This window comes from Schistocerca cancellata, chromosome 12 (assembly GCF_023864275.1).
Source record: "Schistocerca cancellata isolate TAMUIC-IGC-003103 chromosome 12, iqSchCanc2.1, whole genome shotgun sequence".
In the NCBI taxonomy this organism is placed as follows: domain Eukaryota; kingdom Metazoa; phylum Arthropoda; class Insecta; order Orthoptera; family Acrididae; genus Schistocerca; species Schistocerca cancellata.
Genome location: NC_064637.1, coordinates 145701191 through 145719483, shown reverse-complemented (window position 1 = coordinate 145719483; position 18293 = coordinate 145701191). Strand labels below are relative to the sequence as shown.

Below are 18293 nucleotides of genomic sequence, written 5' to 3'. Positions count from 1 at the left end.
ATATGAGGCCTTAATTTGTATTTTATTGTGAAAATATTTGTCATGTGTAATAAAGAATTTACCAGCTCGTGCCTGCAGTAGTATTAGTTATTCCTCTGCTGACAGAATGATCCCTGCACACAATAAAGTCATTTTTTCTCTTCCATCCACACTTTTGCACTATCTCACTTTCTTAGGTTGACAGAGGGTACTGTAATAATATTTTAATAACTCACACAGATTGTAGCATGTGTTGTTCAGTGGTACTTTGGACTAGATGGCTGCAAGGTGTGCCATAGGTAGTCCCGTGTGTTCTTACCCCAGTGCTGCTAGATGAGAGAGCTAATTGCACCTGTAGTCACCTCTGAATTGTGAACTCAGGGAACGTGGTAAAGTCTCTCAATAATTCAAGTTCTCTTTTACTACATGCCTACCACTTTTATTATGTCTGTTTAATTTTATTACTAACTACTATCCGTTTCTACCGCTGCATTAATTGATGAGTACGTCAATGTTAATGTAAGTACATCCATTTTGATTGGTACTTCCACATGTTACTATTTCTGTTATGCAACCAGTGGTTTTTGATATTTATCTACGTTATAATGATACATATTTCATACAAATATTTGAAAATAGCTTCACATCTGAAACTATGCAGTAGCAGAAGGAAGATAAAGGGATATTTTTATCCATCCAGTGATAGCTGGTCCGACAGAAAGCCATAGTTTCGACAAAGAAAACCTCTTCCGAGGTATCGGACCACTGTCTTCATCTATGCTGTGTAACATTCTAGAGTAATAACCTCTGTTCAATACTTTATTCCTGCCTTTCCCTGTACTGTATATGAGGGATCTTTCACTAATGAAATGGAACTATACCTACTTTGACTGTCTGACAATTTGACTGGTCCAGCCAATCAACTTCAGCAGCGAAGCACAATCGATGTTAGTCACTGCTATAGATAGAAACATCACGACACTATTCTTTAATTTAATTTAATGTGTTTGATACCTCCTGTGAAAGTGAATAGTGCTCTGTTGCTGTGTAGCACACTTTATTTACCACTTAAATGGGGTAAGACTTCTCTGTGGAGCGAGGAGGTGATGTAATTATGCGTATTTGTGGCAAGCCCAGCACATCTCCTTCACTATTCGATAGTAGATGCGTCGAGTTCTGGTTCTGTGGCCTCTTCTGGATCTGTCTCATCTACAGTGCTTTCTGGTTCTTGGGGTTCCTCCGTGTCTGTCTCATCTTCAGCGGGTTCTGGTTCTTGTGTCTGCTGCAGTCCTGCTTCATTCCCACTTTCATCAGATTGGGGAGGTTTTGGATCTTCCCAGAGGGTTGTTCCAGGTGGGGGTGTCTGGACTTGCAAGGGATCTGGCTCAAGTTGGGGCCTTGTTCCACCCTGCTGGTGTGGTTTCTTCTTGATCACCACAGACATCTTCTTCTTCAAGAGCACCTGTGAAACAGAACAGATGTGGTCAACATTTGGAAGGAAATGTTAGCGGTGAAACATACAAGTCTATTTTATGCATGGGATCTTTGAGTAAGAATCCATTGCAACTGAACCTGTTGTTGGGCTGAATTACAAACAGCACAAGCCTTACCTACCCGGTTAGTGGCAATACCATGACAGACCTACCTCACATTTGCAAATGTTTTTGACAAAATTGTCTATGATAGTACCTTGATTCATTTTATGAGCAGAACTTGTTGACTTCGACATCTATACTCCTTAAGCCATTCAGTGGCGTGTGATGGAGGTTTTTTTGCTATGACTATCTTTTTCTCATTGCCTTGTTCCATTCATGAATGGCGCTCTGGGAGCATGACGTAAGTAAGGATTATCGAACGTCGTTGTTGTGGTCATTTTGTTGAGTGTTTGTGCAAGGAAGTAATATACAACCAAACTTATGACAATGGCAATTTGTAACGGAGCAACAGTCCCACGATTTGTCACTATTTAACCTCCTTACAGTCCCGACTTGGGCCCGACCTGTTTTCATGTGTTTCCAGAGCTTAAAGAATATGTTAGAGGACCTCAGTTTGATACTGATGAAGCAGTGCAAGTAGAAGTGAGCGAGCAGACTGTATATAGCGACGGTATCAACAAACTGGTCTCACATTAGTAGAAATGTGTTCAGCACAAGGATAATAATGCTGAGAAACAAATGCGTAGACATGAAGAATAAAGATATAGAATATTAATAAAGTTTTTATTTAAAAATCTTTAATAGTTTTTACATTAAAAATAAGGAGGCATTCGTTTTCAGAATACCCTCGTATAATATTATAAGTCAAACGAAGTTCTTAAAATGAGGCGGTAAAAGCAATGGGTCTATACCTGCATATGCTTAATTGTTATGTGTTTTTGTTTTTATCTTCTTTTATTTGAATTTAACACATACATTGACACAAAGAAAATCCAAACACCAAAAAAACAATTAATGTAGAGTAATGAAATTTCGGGAATACTTATGTCTAGGTAACATATTTATGTGATTAACGCTCCACGCTCACTAGTTAAAGTAGACGTTAGAAAAGCCGTTGCATTGTGCAATGCTGATACCTTAACAACCGGTGTAACCAGCAGAATGTTGAACACAAGAATGAAATGGCACACATTGTGTTTTACAGGTGCAGAATATCAGTTTGTGGGATGTTCCGTGCGTGTTGCACTTAGTCAGCCATTATAGAGATGGCCAATGTCGTATGTGTATGATGCAGGAGTTGTCGTCTGATGACGTCCCATATGTGTTCGTGTTCGACTGAAGTCAGATCTGGTAATCGAGCAGGCCAAGGCAACAACTATGTAGAGCATGCTGGGTTACAATAGCAGTGTGTGGACGAACTTTATCCTGTTGGAAAACACCTCCTAAAGTACTGTTCATGAATAGCAGCACAACAGTTCAAATCACCAAACTGACATACAATTTTGCAGTCAGGGTGCCTGGGATAACCACGAGAGTGCTTCTACTGTCATAGTAAATCATATTCCAGGCGTAGATCCAGTGTGTCTAGTACACAGAGAGGTTGGTTGCAGGCCATCAACTGACCACCTTCTAACCATCACTGGCACTGAGGCAGAATCAACTTCCATCAGGAAACGCAATCGACGCCCACCCGGCCGTCCAGTGAGCTCTCGGTTGACACCACTGAATCCAAAATGATGGTGCTTGTGATCAATGGAGTTCACTCTACAGGGCGTCTGGCTTGCAGCTGTCCTTGAAGTACCCAATTTGTAACAGTTCGTTGTGTCACTGTGGTGCCAGCTGCTGCTCAAAGCCCTGCTGCAGGTGGAGTACGATGCGCCAGAGGCGCCACGTGGTCGTCTGGAGTAGAGATGGGCAAAACTGTTCTTTTCAGAGATTGGACCAGAACTGTTCACTCCCTGAAATGAATTAGCTCTTTTTCATGACTCACCACTCATTTACAGTAGAAAATAAATGGAAGGCACATTGCCCTTTAAACTTGGTTTATTCCAGTACTATACCTGTATTTTGATCTTGAACACAGATAATGAGTAAGAATTTTGTATTGTTTATTGAAATTTCCACGATATGACAAAGTTTTTGATTATTGATTTATTTTGCACTATCGTGGTTTTTTGGGTGATCGGAAAATGTTGTAACTTGAGATTTACATTAACAATATATTTGGCTATAATGTATTAAAATTTCATTAACCTCATACAAATACATCGCAAGCCATATATTTTTAAAGTGAACGTTTCCTTCTGAAGACGCCTAAAATCGCTAAATATAAATCTGACTGTAAAACGAAAGTGCTGCATATAGCCTTACGCAGAATAAAACAAGGAAAATATTGGTGTATCACATTTTGCGATACATTTATCGGTTCGCTCGTAATTAAAGCGTAAATTCGAGTGTCCATAATAAAAATCCTATGGTAAGAGGAGTCATCAGGAACCTAATCTAATCAGTTTAAACAAATAAAAATAAAATAAAAACAATTGATGTATACATAACATAATAATGTAATATACATAGCGGTATTACTACGAAGAACAATATCCAGTAGGGACGAACTCCGATGCAGAGGCGCTGAGTCGAGCAGGTCGAGCCGCGAGCTGTATTACTGCGTGAGCTGAGACCGCAGAGACCAGAGTGACACCTGAGTCGCTTTGCTCAACGTTCTGGCTAGAGTCGAGACGGTGGGGTGAGCGTTGAACGGGCGAGTTCCGAGGGTGGGGGGGAGCGGTGAACTCACCCGCTCCGAGACAAATCGTCCATTCCCTTGCGAGCAGATTGTTGCAAGTAGTTCCTATGTTATCCGCTAGGTGGCTCTCTGTCCTGTTGCTCGCATCAGCTGCCCAGAGGGCAGGACGTGCGACTGAAACGATCGCCGACAGAGTGCGACACTGCACGCGGCAGACGACGCACAGAGACGGCACGGCATATGTGAAACACAAAATCCAATGGAGCACTGCACAATGCAGGCAGCCAAGGTAGAAGCAGGGCAGAGGCCGGCGCTGGCTGTGTTGTGTGGCGTGCACTGTGCTCTGACCAGCAGAGGCGCTGCTGATATGCTCCATCTCTCTCTCTCTCTCTCTCTCTCTCTGCCGTGGGAAATGTTTGGAGCTACCGTTCTTTTTTTCTTTTTCTGAATCACTGATTGTTCACTCTATGAATTAGTTCAAGAGCGGATCTCCATCTCTAGTCTGGAGCCGAGTCTTCTTGCAACCGTACGTTCCCACGACTATCGCCACCAGCAATCCTGTGCAGTGGCTGCATTCCTGCCAAGTCTTTCTGCAATATCTCAGAAGCAACATCTATTTTCTCGTACCGCTATTACACGACCTCTTGAAGCTCAGTGAGGTGTTGATATCGGCGTCATTGTCGCTTTAAAGCCATTTTTCACTATCATCAACTCATCACATCCAGTCTCAAAGGTGACTAACGCTCACGACTTGTATTTAAAGCAAACCCGATTTGCATCCTCATAGCAGCGCTAAGAATGCGGTTGTCGTGAAAACTGAACAGACATCTTTCAGATGTAGAAACGTGCATCCCAACTGTCGTTTACGTCGCACAACTCCTTGTTGATGTTGCGACATTTTTTTTCGTCAGTGTATAATTTACATCTACATCTACATCCATACTCCGCAAGCCACCTGACGCTGTGTGGCGGAGGTTCTCCCTTCTATTCCAGTCTCGTATTGATCGTGGAAAGAAGGATTGTCGGTATGCCTCTGTGTGAGCTCTAATCTCTCTGATTTTATCCTCATGGTCTCTTCGCGGGATATACGTAGGAGGGAGCAATATACTGCTTGACTCCTCGGTGAAGATATGTTTTCGAAACTTCAACAAGAGCCCGTACCGAGCTACTGAGCGTCTCTCATGCACAGTCTTCCACTGGAGTTTATCTATCATCTCCGTAACGCTTTCGCGATTACTAAATCATCCTGTAACGAAGCGCGCTGCTCTCCGTTGGATCTTCTCTATCACTTCTATCAACCTTATCTGGTACGGATCCCACACTGCTGAGCAGTATTCAAACAGTGGGCGAACAAGCGTACCGTAACCTACTTCCTTTGTTTTCGGATTGCATTTCCTTAGGATTCTTCCAATGAATCTCAGTCTGGCATCTGCTTTACCGACAATGAACTTCATACGGTCATTCCATTTTAAATCACTCCTAATGCGTACTCCCAGATAATTTATGGAATTAACTGCTTCCAGTTGCTGACCTGCTATATTGTAGCTAAATGATAAAGGTTCTTTCTATGTATTCGCAGCACATTACACTTGTCTACATTGAGATTCAATTTCCATTCCCTGCACCATGCGTCAATTCGCTGCAGATCCTCCTGCATTTCAGAACAATTTTCCATTGCTACAACCTCTCGATATCCTACAGCATCATCTGCGAAAAGCCTCAGTGAACTTCCGATGTCATCCACAAGGTCATTTATGTATATTGTGAATAGCAACGGTCCTACGACACTCCCCTACGGCAGACCTGAATTCACTCTTACTTCGGAAGACTTCTCTCCATTGAGAATGACATGATGCGTTCTGTTATCTAGGAAATCTTCAATCCAATCACAGAATTGGTCTGATAGTCCATATGCTCTTACTTTGTTCATTAAACGACTATGGGGAACTGTATCGAACGCCTTGCGGAAGTCAAAATAGGCTGGTTGGGGCTAGTACTTTCTCTTGCCGAGCCCTTCAGTTGACTTCACACCTAAATCGAGATGGCCAGACGTTCGCAGTAAATTATCTGTGGGAGACGACGACCACACGTGGAAGGAAAGCGTGGGCCCAGGTGTTAAGTTCAAATGGTTCAAATGGCTCTGAGCACTATGGGACTTTACTTCTGAGGTCATCACTCCCCTGGAACTTAGAACTACTTAAACGTAACTAACCGAAGGACATCACACACATCCATGCCCGAGGCAGGATTCGAACCTGCGGCAGTAGCAGTCGCGCGGGTCCGGACTGAAGCGCCTAGAACCTCTCGGCCACAGCAGCCGGCCCAGTTGCTAGGGGTGCAGCAGGCAGACAGTGGCAGCCGTAGCTGGAGGTGTCTGTATGAGCGCGAGGCGGCCTACCTTGATAGCCCGGGCTGCATCTTCACTGGACAAGTCCGACGCATCGGCCTGAGCTGCAGCATCGTCCGCTGTGGCAGCGGTGGCGGCGACACAGTAGAGTAACGCCAAGGTGCCCAACAGCAGCAATGCCTGAAAAAACACATTGCTGCAGTTTAACATTAAGTTTGTTAAGTAACTGACGAGCACACTGGAGCTCCAAAGAAACTGGTATAGGCATGCGTATTCAAATACAGAAGTATCTAAACAGGCAGAATACGGCGCAGTGGTCGGCAACTCTTATATAAAACAGGTGTCTGGCGCAGTTGTTAGATCGGTTACTGCTGCTAGAATGGCAGGTTGTAACAATACGAGTCAAGATAGATGTAACGGAACTTGAATAGCGTATTTACCTCTATTGGTTACGGTAGAGCGATCGATCTTTCGGTCCTGTCTCTATATTTATGTATAATATTGCATTAATAAAGACTGGGCGAGCGTAAAGCTATCGTTAAAAACGCACGCCGCGCGATTTGTTACGATTTGGTCGGTCATAATAATAAATAACATACTTTTGAATACAATTAAAATATAACGGCGATACCTGTTTAGTGTTATTGGAAATAATATGTAGTAAATTAATGAGTAAGGTAGCCGATCCTATAAGAAGAGGTAAAATTGGGCATATTGAGGTGTTTTGCTTTATATCGACGAAGCCGATGATACGGTGTCATTTTTCGTTTACTCTTAGAAATAAACAAGTAAAGAAGTGCTAATTGTGCGTAGTGAAAAAATATAGGGGCGAGTTTTAAATAACTACGGTGTACAATCAGAGTAACAAAAGGGCATTTCATCATCATCATCATTTAAGACTGATTATGCCTTTCAGCGTTCAGTCTGGAGCATAGCCCCCCTTATACAGTTCCTCCATGATCCCCTATTCAGTGCTAACATTGGTGCCTCTTCTGATGTTAAACCTATTACTTCAAAATCATTCTTAAGCGAATCCAGGTACCTTCTCCTCGGTCTGCCCCGACTCCTCCTACCCTCTACTGCTGAGCCCATGAGTCTCTTGGGTAACCTTGCTTCTCCCATGCGTGTAACATGACCCCACCATCTAAGCCTGTTCGCCCTGACTGCTACATCTATAGAGTTCATTCCCAGTTTTTCTTTGATTTCCTCGTTGTGGACACCCTCCTGCCATTGTTCCCATCTACTAGTACCTGCAATCATCCTAGCTACTTTCATATCCGTAACCTCAACCTTGTTGATAAGGTAACCTGAATCCACCCAGCTTTCGCTCCCATACAACAAAGTTGGTCGAAAGATTGAACGGTGCACAGATAACTTCGTCTTGGTACTGACTTCCTTCTTGCAGAAGAGAGTAGATCGTAGCTGAGCGCTTACTGCCTTAGCTTTGCTACACCTCGCTTCCAGTTCTTTCACTATGTTGCCGTCCTGTGAGAATATGCTTCCTAAGTACTTGAAACCGTCCACCTGTTCTAACTTTGTTCCTCCTATTTCGCACTCAATCCGTTTATATTTCTTTCCCACTGACATTACTTTCGTTTTGGAGATTCTAATCTTCATACCATAGTCCTTACATTTCTGATCTAGCTCTGAAATATTACTTTGTAAACTTTCAATCGAATCTGCCATCACAACTAAGTCATCCGCATATGCAAGACTGCTTATTTTGTGTTCACATATCTTAATCGCACCTAGCCAGTCTATTGTTTTCAACATATGATCCATAAATAATATGAACAACAGTGGAGACAGGTTGCAGCCTTGTCTTACCCCTGAAACTACTCTGAACCATGAACTCAATTTACCGTCAACTCTAACTGCTGCCTGAGTATCCATGTAAAGACCTTTAATTGCTTGCAAAAGTTTGCCTCCTATTCCATAATCTTGTAGAACAGACAATAACTTCCTCCTAGGAACCCGGTCATATGCCTTTTCTAGATCTATAAAGCATAGATACAATTCCCTGTTCCACTCATAACACTTCTCCATTATTTGCCGTAAGCTAAAGATCTGGTCCTGACAACCTCTAAGAGGCCTAAACCCACACTGATTTTCATCCAATTGGTTCTCAACTAATACTCGCACTTTCCTTTCAACAATACCTGAGAAGATTTTACTCACAACGCTGATTAAAGAGATACCTCTGTAGTTGTTACAATCTTTTCTGTTTCCATGTTTAAAGATTGGTGTGATTACTGCTTTTGTCCAGTCTGATGAAACCTGTCCCGACTCCCAGGCCATTTCAATTATCCTGTGTAGCCATTTAAGACCTGACTTTCCACTGTATTTGATGAGTTCCGACTTAATTTCATCCACCCCAGCCGCTTTATTGCACTGCAATCTATTGACCATTTTTTCCACTTCCTCAAATGTGATCCTATTTCCATCATCATTCCTATCCCATTCTACCTCGAAATCTGAAACATTACTGATCGCATTTTCACCTACATTGAGCAACTCTTCAAAATATTCCCTCTATCTGCCCAAGGCATCCACAGGATTCACCAGCAGTTTTCCTGACCTGTCCAAAATACTTGTCATTTCCTTCTTACCTCCCTTTCGAAGACTGCTAATTACACTCCAGAATGGTTTTCCAGCAGCTTGACCCATAGTCTCCAACCTGTTTCCAAAGTCTTCCCACGATTTCTTCTTGGATGCTGCAATTATCTGTTTGGCTTTGTTTCTTTCTTCAACATAACTTTCTGTGTCTGCCTTTTTAGTTACACGAAATCGCGGATAGCGACGTGTGGTCATGAAATTGAGTACACCTACAGGGCCGTCAATTCCGGGATAAATCTATACGCATCTCACGAGGGACACGGTATTGAGACTGTTTTCTTTTTTTTTAATTATGTCGCGGAGAGCCGGCTCCAATTTATGAAAAGGAGAAGACCTATATCATTATCATTGACTGTCGGTGTCGAGCAACCAAAACTGTTCATCGAAGGGTTTCGATGAAACTTGGGAGTTAGGGTTCAGGCACTCGCATATACTCCACATCAGACTGTGAGTGAGTGGTGAATGCGAAATAAAACTGTGAACAAAGTTACGTTAAATAAAACAGAAGAAACAAGACAGTTTGGTCGTATCTGTTATTATTCGATAAACTGTAACATTTCTTATCGTTGTACGAAGCCTTTATAGACGATCGTTATGACAATTTGCTTCGAAGGGATCTCGTTACGCGTTAAGTTTTGGGGACCTGGTCAAGAGGGGGTAGTTCGTAGATCCTGACTACTGCAGCTATTCTGGAATCAGGTGCTACCGTGACCGTTGTGTGTTGTCAATGACTTAAGGTTGCCATATCTCATGCTCTAAGATCGACGCGCCTTTCCACTTGGTATAACGGTGCCTCACGGCAACAACGACAACGCCGACGACGAAGGCAGATACGGTAGAAAGTTATCAACATTTAAGTGAATATGAACGTGGTCTTATAGTCGGCACACAAGCGGTGGTACACAGCGTCTACGAGGCAGTAATGAAGTGGGGATTTTCCCGCACGACCATTTCACGAGTGTACCGTGAATATCAGGAATCTGGTAAAACATCAACTCTCCGAAATCGCTGCCGCCGGAAAAAGATCTTGCCAGGACCAGGCCAGCGATGATTGAAGAGAATCGTTCCACGTGACAGAAGTGCAACCTTTCCGCAAATTTCTGCAGATTTCAATGCTGGGCCATCAACAAGTGTCGACGTGCGAACCATTCGACGAAACATCATCGAAGTAGGCTTTCGTAGCCGAAGACCCGCTCGTGTACCCTTGATGACTGCATGATACAAAGCTTTACGCCTCGCCAAGGCCCGTGAACACCGACATTGGACTGTTGATGTCTTGAAACATGTTGCCTGGTCGAACGAGTCTCGTTTCAAATTGTATCTACCGAATCGACGGGTATGGGTATGGAGAAAACCTCATGGACCTTGCATGTCAGCAGTGGACTGTTAAAGCTGGTGGAGGCTGTGTAATGTTGTGGTGCGTGTGCAGTTGGAGTGATGTGGGGCCCCTGACAGGTCTAGATACGACTCTTCGTACACGTGACCTACACGTACGTGAGCATCCTGTGTGATCACCTGCATCAATTCATGTCCATTGTGCGTTCCGACGGACTTGGGCAATTCCAGCAGGACAATGCGACACCCCACACCTCCAGAATTACTACAGAGTGGCTCCAGGAACACTCTTCTAAGTTTAAACACTTCCGCTGGCCACCAAACTCCCCATATATGAACATTATTGAGCATATCTGGGATGCTGTTGAGAAACGATCTCCACCCCTCGTACTCTCACGGATTTATGGACAGCGCTCCATGGTGTTAATTCCCTCGAGCACTATTTCAGATATAAGTCGGGTCCATTCACGTCGTGTTTCAGCACTAATGCATACTCGTGGGGCCCTCCACGATATTCGGCAGGTGTACCAGTTTCTTTGGCTCATCAGTGTAACATTTGTGGCCATGGAAGAATTGTCGTGGTGGAGCTCAGGCGACATACAATGTAACGATACGGCTCTGATGAACCGATATGACTAATATTTGGTTTCCTTTTAGTATATTTTATGGTGTTTAGTTGTTAGTCTGGATGATTAGTTGATACTATGGAGTGTCCTCCTGCATTGTTCTGAAACGTGGACACTGAAGAAGAAAGACAGAGCAAGGCTGGAGGCTTTCGAAATGTTGACATGGAGGATGATGGAAAGAATACGATGGATGGATAGAGTGGAAAACCGGTCAGGTGTGAGCACGACTCACGCACTGAGGGTTTCGTACAAACTTAATTAGGAATGTAGACGGTTCATCCGTGCTGTAAATCGAGGATATCGATATTTTTGCCTGTTATCGACATTGATAGTGGCAAGACATCGGTCCCAGTGATTCCACCACTTTCTAGGTCAACGGGAAGCATCCTATAGGTTTTGATGAGTGACTTTGCGAGTATCCAAATAGGTGACATCAATAGCGTTCGTTATCTGTTGGCTTCGCTGACTTAGAAGCTTATAATTTTTGCGCAGACAGGGGATCATAGACCATAGTATGTGACATAATTTTGAATTTGATACGCCAAACTAAGGGTCTTAACAGACAAACAGACAGATGGAGAAAGAAAATGACCAAAAATATTGTTTTCGTTGGATATAATTACAAACCAGCAATTTTCGGATTTTTTCTTTATTTGTAGTGTGAAACCTTGCTTTTTCTAAATTTCATTATTTTACATCAGTAGGAAGGACGCTACAAGTTCTGATGAGTGAGTTTGCGAGTATCAAAATATGTGACATAAATGGCGGTATCTGTTGATTGTATTGACTCAGAAGCTTAAAATTTTTATGCAATAAGGTACCATAGATTTTAGCATGTGACATAAATTTCCCGAGAAAAATGGATCCCGGCAGACGGACCGAGAGACGGACAGTCTGATAACAAATAATATAAGAAACATTTTTGTGTGATATGCATTAGCAATTTTCGGATTTTTTCTTTTGTTTACAGTGTAAAACCTTGATTGTTGCCAAGTTTCACGGTTCTAGGTCAACTGGAGGTCCTCTGTAGGTTTTGATGTCGAGTTTGCGAGTATCAAAATATGTCTAATAACAGAATACATTGTCCATTGTTGCCTGTATTATGCTTTATTAAAATCGTACTGTTAGCTAGCTTCGGCCGTGAAGCATTATCAAGCACATTTGCTATGTGATGTACTACATATCGTGCTCACCACATTCTTTTGTATCGCATACATAAAACTAGAGGCCGCATACGACATAATGTGATGATCGTGATGTTATACATCACATAGCAGATGTGCTTGATAATGGCTCACAGGCGAAACTAGCTAATAGCACGATTTTAATAAAGCGCGATACAGCCTACAACGGACAATGTGTTCTTTTATAAGACATTTAGCGGCTGTGGATCCCCACGGAAGCAAACTCATCAAAATATGTGACACAAATGGCCATATCTTTTGACTGCATTGACTTCAGAAGCTTCACTTTTTTACATCGCCAAGATACTGTAGACCTTATTATGGCCGGCCGGAGTGGCCGAGCGCTTCTAGGCGCTACAGTCTGCAACCGCATAACCACTATGGCCGCAGGTTCGAATCCTGCCTCGGGCATGGATGTGTGTGATGTCCTTAGGTTAGTTAGGTGATATGTCTGCGTAAGCAGAAGAAACCAACGATCAAAGTTCGAAAACAATTTATTGCACTGTTCAATTAACCAAAACAAATTCTCCAAGTATAACACCAACACAAAACAGTGATCCGTCCTCGAATCACAACTACATACAAGAATAATATAGAAAACAACTGAAATAATGTCCTACTAGTGTCCGCCAGAGACTTCTCCGATATACGAAGCCTAATCCAGATTTTAGATTTTTAGATTAGATTTACTTTCATTCCAATTGATCCGTAGTGAGGAGGTCCTCCAGGATGTGGAACATGTCAGAAAAACAACAATACATGACAAATATTCACAACTAAAACAAATAAGCTAGTGTACCATTCCACAGGTCCCAAGTGGAATGATCGTCATTTTTTAATGAACACTAAGAGCCATTTTACAAATACTAATGCACTGAATTTAAAATAAAAAAGTTTTTTATTTATTTATAAGGTAATACACATGTAATACAACTACTGTAATACTTATTTACAATGAACACATCACTGCACTGAAATGGTGCAGAAGTTAGATTATACTTACACACACACACACACACACACACACACACACACACAGAGAGAGAGAGAGAGAGAGAGAGAGAGAGAGAGAGAGAGAGACGCACATTTTCAATGAACACATTACTGCACTGAAATTGTGCAGAAGTTATGTTGTACTTATATACAAATCAGTTGGTTTTACTAAGAAATTCATCAATGGAGTAGAAGGAGTTGGCCACCAATAAATCCTTTAGGCTTAAAAAAAAAAGAGATCAGCGAGAAGATCCAAGCCGGGCTGCCGGAGCGGCAGCTATCCACGTCTGCTGGTGGTCGATGAACTGCCGATGTGCGGCCGAGCACCGGCATTTATAGCGCTGCAGCGGATGAGTACCTCTGAGCATTTTCCATCACGTGGTTTGACGTGTGAAAATAGTTCCAGGATCTGCAGCGATCTCTTCCATATGTTTATGTGGGCCGGTAGTGGCCCCTGGTGGCCGCTAGTGTCTTTGCTGTGTTGTTGTTGTTGTTGTTGTTGTTGTAGCCGTTCATCAATATTGCCTGTCGTTTGTGTAGTGCTTCGTTGTTCCTGCGAAGCGGGCAACCCGCGGCTGCAGGCTGTCAGTTAAGTTGCTGATACTCTAGGCGCCGTGATGTCTGGTGGAGAAGGCCAGAGCATTAGGTTTAAGTAATTCTAAGTTCTAGGGGACTGGTGACCTCAGAAGTTAAGTCCCACAGTGCTCAAAGCCATTTGAACCATTTTTTAACCTTATTATGTGACATAAATTTCAGCTTGATATGCCTACCCATTTCTGAGAAAATAGCCGGACAGACAGATAGACGGGCAGAGACCAACAAAGTGGTGCTCTAAGGGTCCCGTTTTTACAATTGGAGGTGTTGTTGTTGTTGTGGTCTTCAGTCCTGAGACTGGTTTGATGCAGCTCTCCATGCTACTCTATCCTGTGCAAGCTTCTTCATCTCCCAGTACCTACTGCAACCTACATCCTTCTGAATCTGCTTAGTGTATTCATCTCTTGGTCTCCCCCTACGATTTTTACCCTCCACGCTGCCCTCCAATACTAAATTGGTGATCCCTTGATGCCTCAGAACATGTCCTACCAACCGATCCCTTCTTCTGGTCAAGTTGTGCCACAAACTTCTCTTCTCCCCAATCCTATTCAATACTTCCTCATTAGTTATGTGATCTACCCATCTAATCTTCAGCATTCTTCTGTAGCACCACATTTCGAAGGCTTCTATTCTCTTCTTGTCCAAACTATTTACCGTCCATGTTTCACTTCCATACATGGCTACACTCCATACAAATACTTTCAGAAATGACTTCCTGACATTTAAATCTATACTCGATGTTAACAAATTTCTCTTCTTCAGAAATGCTTTCCTTGCCATTGCCAGTCTACATTTTATATCCTCTCTACTTCGACCATCATCAGTTATTTTGCTCCCCAAATAGCAAAACTCCTTTACTACTTTAAGTGTCTCATTTTCTAATCTAATTCCCTCAGCATCACCCGAGTTAACTCGACTACATTCCATCATCCTTGTTTTGCTTTTGTTGATGTTCATCTTATATCCTCCTTTCAAGAGACTGTCCAATCCGTTCAACTGCTCTTCCAAGTCCTTTGCTGTCTCTGACAGAATTACAATGTCATCGGCGAACCTCAAAGTTTTTATTTCTTCTCCATGGATTTTAATACCTCCTCCGAATTTTTCTTTTGTTTCCTTTACTGCTTGCTCAATATACAGATTAAATAACATCAGGGAGATGCTACAACCCTGTCTCACTCCCTTCCCAACCACTGTTTCCCTTTCGTGCCCCTCCACTCTTATAACTGCCATCTGGTTTCTGTACAAATTGTAAATAGCCTTTCGCTCCCTGTATTTTACCCCTGCCACCTTTAGAATTTGAAAGAGAGTATTCCAGTCAACATTGTCAAAAGCTTTCACCAAGTCTACAAATGCTAGAAACGTAGGTTTGCCTTTCCTTAATCTTCCTTCTAAGATAAGTCGTAAGGTCAGTATTGCCTCACGTGTTCCAGTATTTCTACGGAATCCAAACTGATCTTCCCCGAGGTTGGCTTCTACTAGTTTTTCCATTCGTCTATAAAGAATTCGTGTTAGTATTTTGCAGCTGTGGCTTATTAAACTGGTAGTTCGGTAATTTTCACATCTGTCAACACCTGCTTTATTTGGGATTGGAATTATTATATTCTTCTTGAAGTCTGAGGGTATTTCGCCTGTTTCATACATCTTGCTCACCAGATGGTAGAGTTTTGTCAGGACTGGCTCTCCCAAGGCCGTCAGTAGTTCCAATGGAATGTTGTCTACTCCGGGGGCCTTGTTTCGACTCAGGTCTTTCAGTGCTCTGTCAAACTCTTCACGCAGTATCGTATCTCCCATTTCATCTTCATCTACATCCTGTTCCATTTCCATAATATTGTCCTCAAGTACATCGCCCTTGTATAGACCCTCTATATACTCCTTCCACCTTTCTGCTTTCCCTTCTTTGCTTAGAACTGGGTTTCCATCTGAGCTCTTGATGTTCATACAAGTGGTTCTCTTATCTCCAAAGGTCTCTTTAATTTTCCTGTAGGCAGTATCTATCTTACCCCTAGTGAGATAAGCCTCTACATCCTTGTATTTGTCCTCTAGTCATCCCTGCTTAGCCTTTTTGCACTTGCTGTCGATCTCTTTTTTCAGACGTTTTTATTTCTTTTTGCCTGCTTCATTTACTGCATTTTTATATTTTCTCCTTTCATCAATTGAATTCAATATTTCTCCTGTTACCCAAGGATTTCTACTAGCCCTCGTCTTTTTACCTACTTGATCCTCTGCTGCCTTCACTACTTCATCCCTCAAAGCTACCCATTCTTCTTCTACTGTATTTCTTTCCCCCATTCCTGTCAATTGTTCCCTTATGCTCTCCCTGAAACTCTGTACAACCTCTGGTTCTTTCAGTTTATCCAGGTCCCATCTCCTTAAATTCCCACCTTTTTGCAGTTTCTTCAGTTTTAATCTACAGGTCATAACCAACAGATCGTGGTCAGAGTCCACATCTGCCCCTGGAAATGTCTTACAATTTAAAACCTGGTTCCTAAATCTCTGTCTTACCATTATATAATCTATCTGATACCTTTTAGTATCTCCAGGGTTCTTCCATGTATACAACCTTCTATCATGAGTCTTAAACCAAGTGTTAGCTATGATTAAGTTGTGCTCTGTGCAGAATTCTACCAGGCGGCTTCCTCTTTCATTTCTTAGCCCCAATCCATATTCACCTACCACGTTTCCTTCTCTCCCTTTTCCTACACTCGAATTCCAGTCACCCATGACTATTAAATTTTCGTCTCCCTTCACTATCTGAATAATTTCTTTTATTTCATCATACATTTCTTCAATTTCTTCGTCATCTGCAGAGCTACTTGGCATGTAAACTTGTACTACTGTAGTAGGTGTGGGCTTCGTATCTATCTTGGCCACAATAATGCGTTCACTATGCTGTTTGTAGTAGCTTACCGGTATTCCTATTTTCCTATTCATTATTAAACCTACTCCTGCATTACCCCTATTTGACTTTGTGTTTATAACCCTGTAGTCACCTGACCAGAAGTCTTGTTCCTTCTGCCACCGAACTTCACTAATTCCCACTATATCTAACTTTAACCTATCCATTTACCTTTTTAAGTTTTCTAACCTACCTGCCCGATTAAGGGATCTGACATTCCACGCTCCGATCCGTAGAACGCCAGTTTTCTTTCTCCTGATAACGACATCCCCTTGAGTAGTCCCTGCCCGGACATCCGAATGGGGGACTATTTTACCTCCGGAATATTTTACCCAAGAGGACGCCATCATCATTTAATCATACAGTAAAGCTGCATGCCCTCGGGAAAAATTACGGCCGTAGTTTCCCCTTGCTGTCAGCCGTTCGCAGTTCCAGCACAGCACGGCCGTTTTGGTTATTGTTACAAGGCCAGATCAGTCAATCATCCAGACTGTTGCCCTTGCAACTACTGAAAAGGCTGCTGCCCCTCTTCAGGAACCACACGTCACACGTTTGTCTGGCCTCTCAACAGATACCCCTCCGTTGTGGTTGCACCTACGGTACGGCTATCTGTATCGCTGAGGCACGCAAGCCTCCCCACCACGGCAAGGTCCATGGTTCATGGGGGGGGGGGGGGGGGGGGGGGGGTATGGAACCCCAAAAATGAAGACACACTGAGAAGAACAGGAGAGAAAAGACAGTAACAGGGTGTAATTAAAAGAAGGAAACGAATCCGAATTGGACATATATTAAGAAAGAAGGAGGGGGCTTATAAAAACAGTCTTAGAGGTGTACGGTGAAGTTTAGAGGAGGCGAGGGAGGAAGATATTTCAGATCCTGGGCAATGTGATGGGCGACACACGTGCAGCAACGTTAAGAAGGAAGCAATGATATGGAGACACAAAGGATCTGGAAATTTAGCAAAAACTAATGATCATTGTTTTGTTTTGGTTTAGGGCGCAAAAACAGCTAAGGTCATACGCTCTCATCTGAGAACTGTAGAACATGAAGACGAAAAAGGAGCTAAAAGCGGCTACACGATAAGCCCAATCGACGGAGGGAAAGACAGCTAAAAACCGGGACTTTCTTATGGAGAAAGGGCCGTAAAATACGCCATAAAGACAATAGAGGTCCTGAACTAAAGATTAAATGTTATTCGCCATATTGCTACGACAGATGGAAAGTAAAGCGCGGTCGACAGCCCGCACGTCGCTCGCTAAAACGGCCGATAACTCAGACGACATACAGAAATCAGAACGTAGGTGGTTAAAAGAAGGGCATTCTGTCAGGAAAAGGCGAACCACACAATGAGCACAGGGTGGTGGGGGACCTCTATTTAACAAATGGCGATGGCTAAAACGACAGAGCCCAATATGCAACCTAGCATCTCCTCGCGCCGAGAGGAGGTTTGATAGCCCGGAGCTTGTTCCCGTGAAGGTATAATGAATTCTACTGTAATTGATGAAAGTATGTGAATGCAGCTTGCCGCTAACTTGGTGTAA

General features: G+C 42.8%; 1 long non-coding RNA gene across 1 annotated transcript in view; it reads right to left on the bottom strand.

Annotated features, from left to right (window-relative positions):
- Positions 1–414: 414 nt before the first annotated feature.
- Positions 415–18293, bottom strand: part of LOC126109746 (uncharacterized) — an 81951-nt gene continuing 64072 nt past the window's right edge. Inside the window, exons 2-3 of the long non-coding RNA XR_007523721.1 lie at positions 6560–6688; positions 415–1441 (exon numbers count right to left, since the gene is read on the bottom strand). This is a non-coding gene — a long non-coding RNA (uncharacterized LOC126109746). The remainder of the gene's footprint in view (positions 1442–6559; positions 6689–18293) is intronic.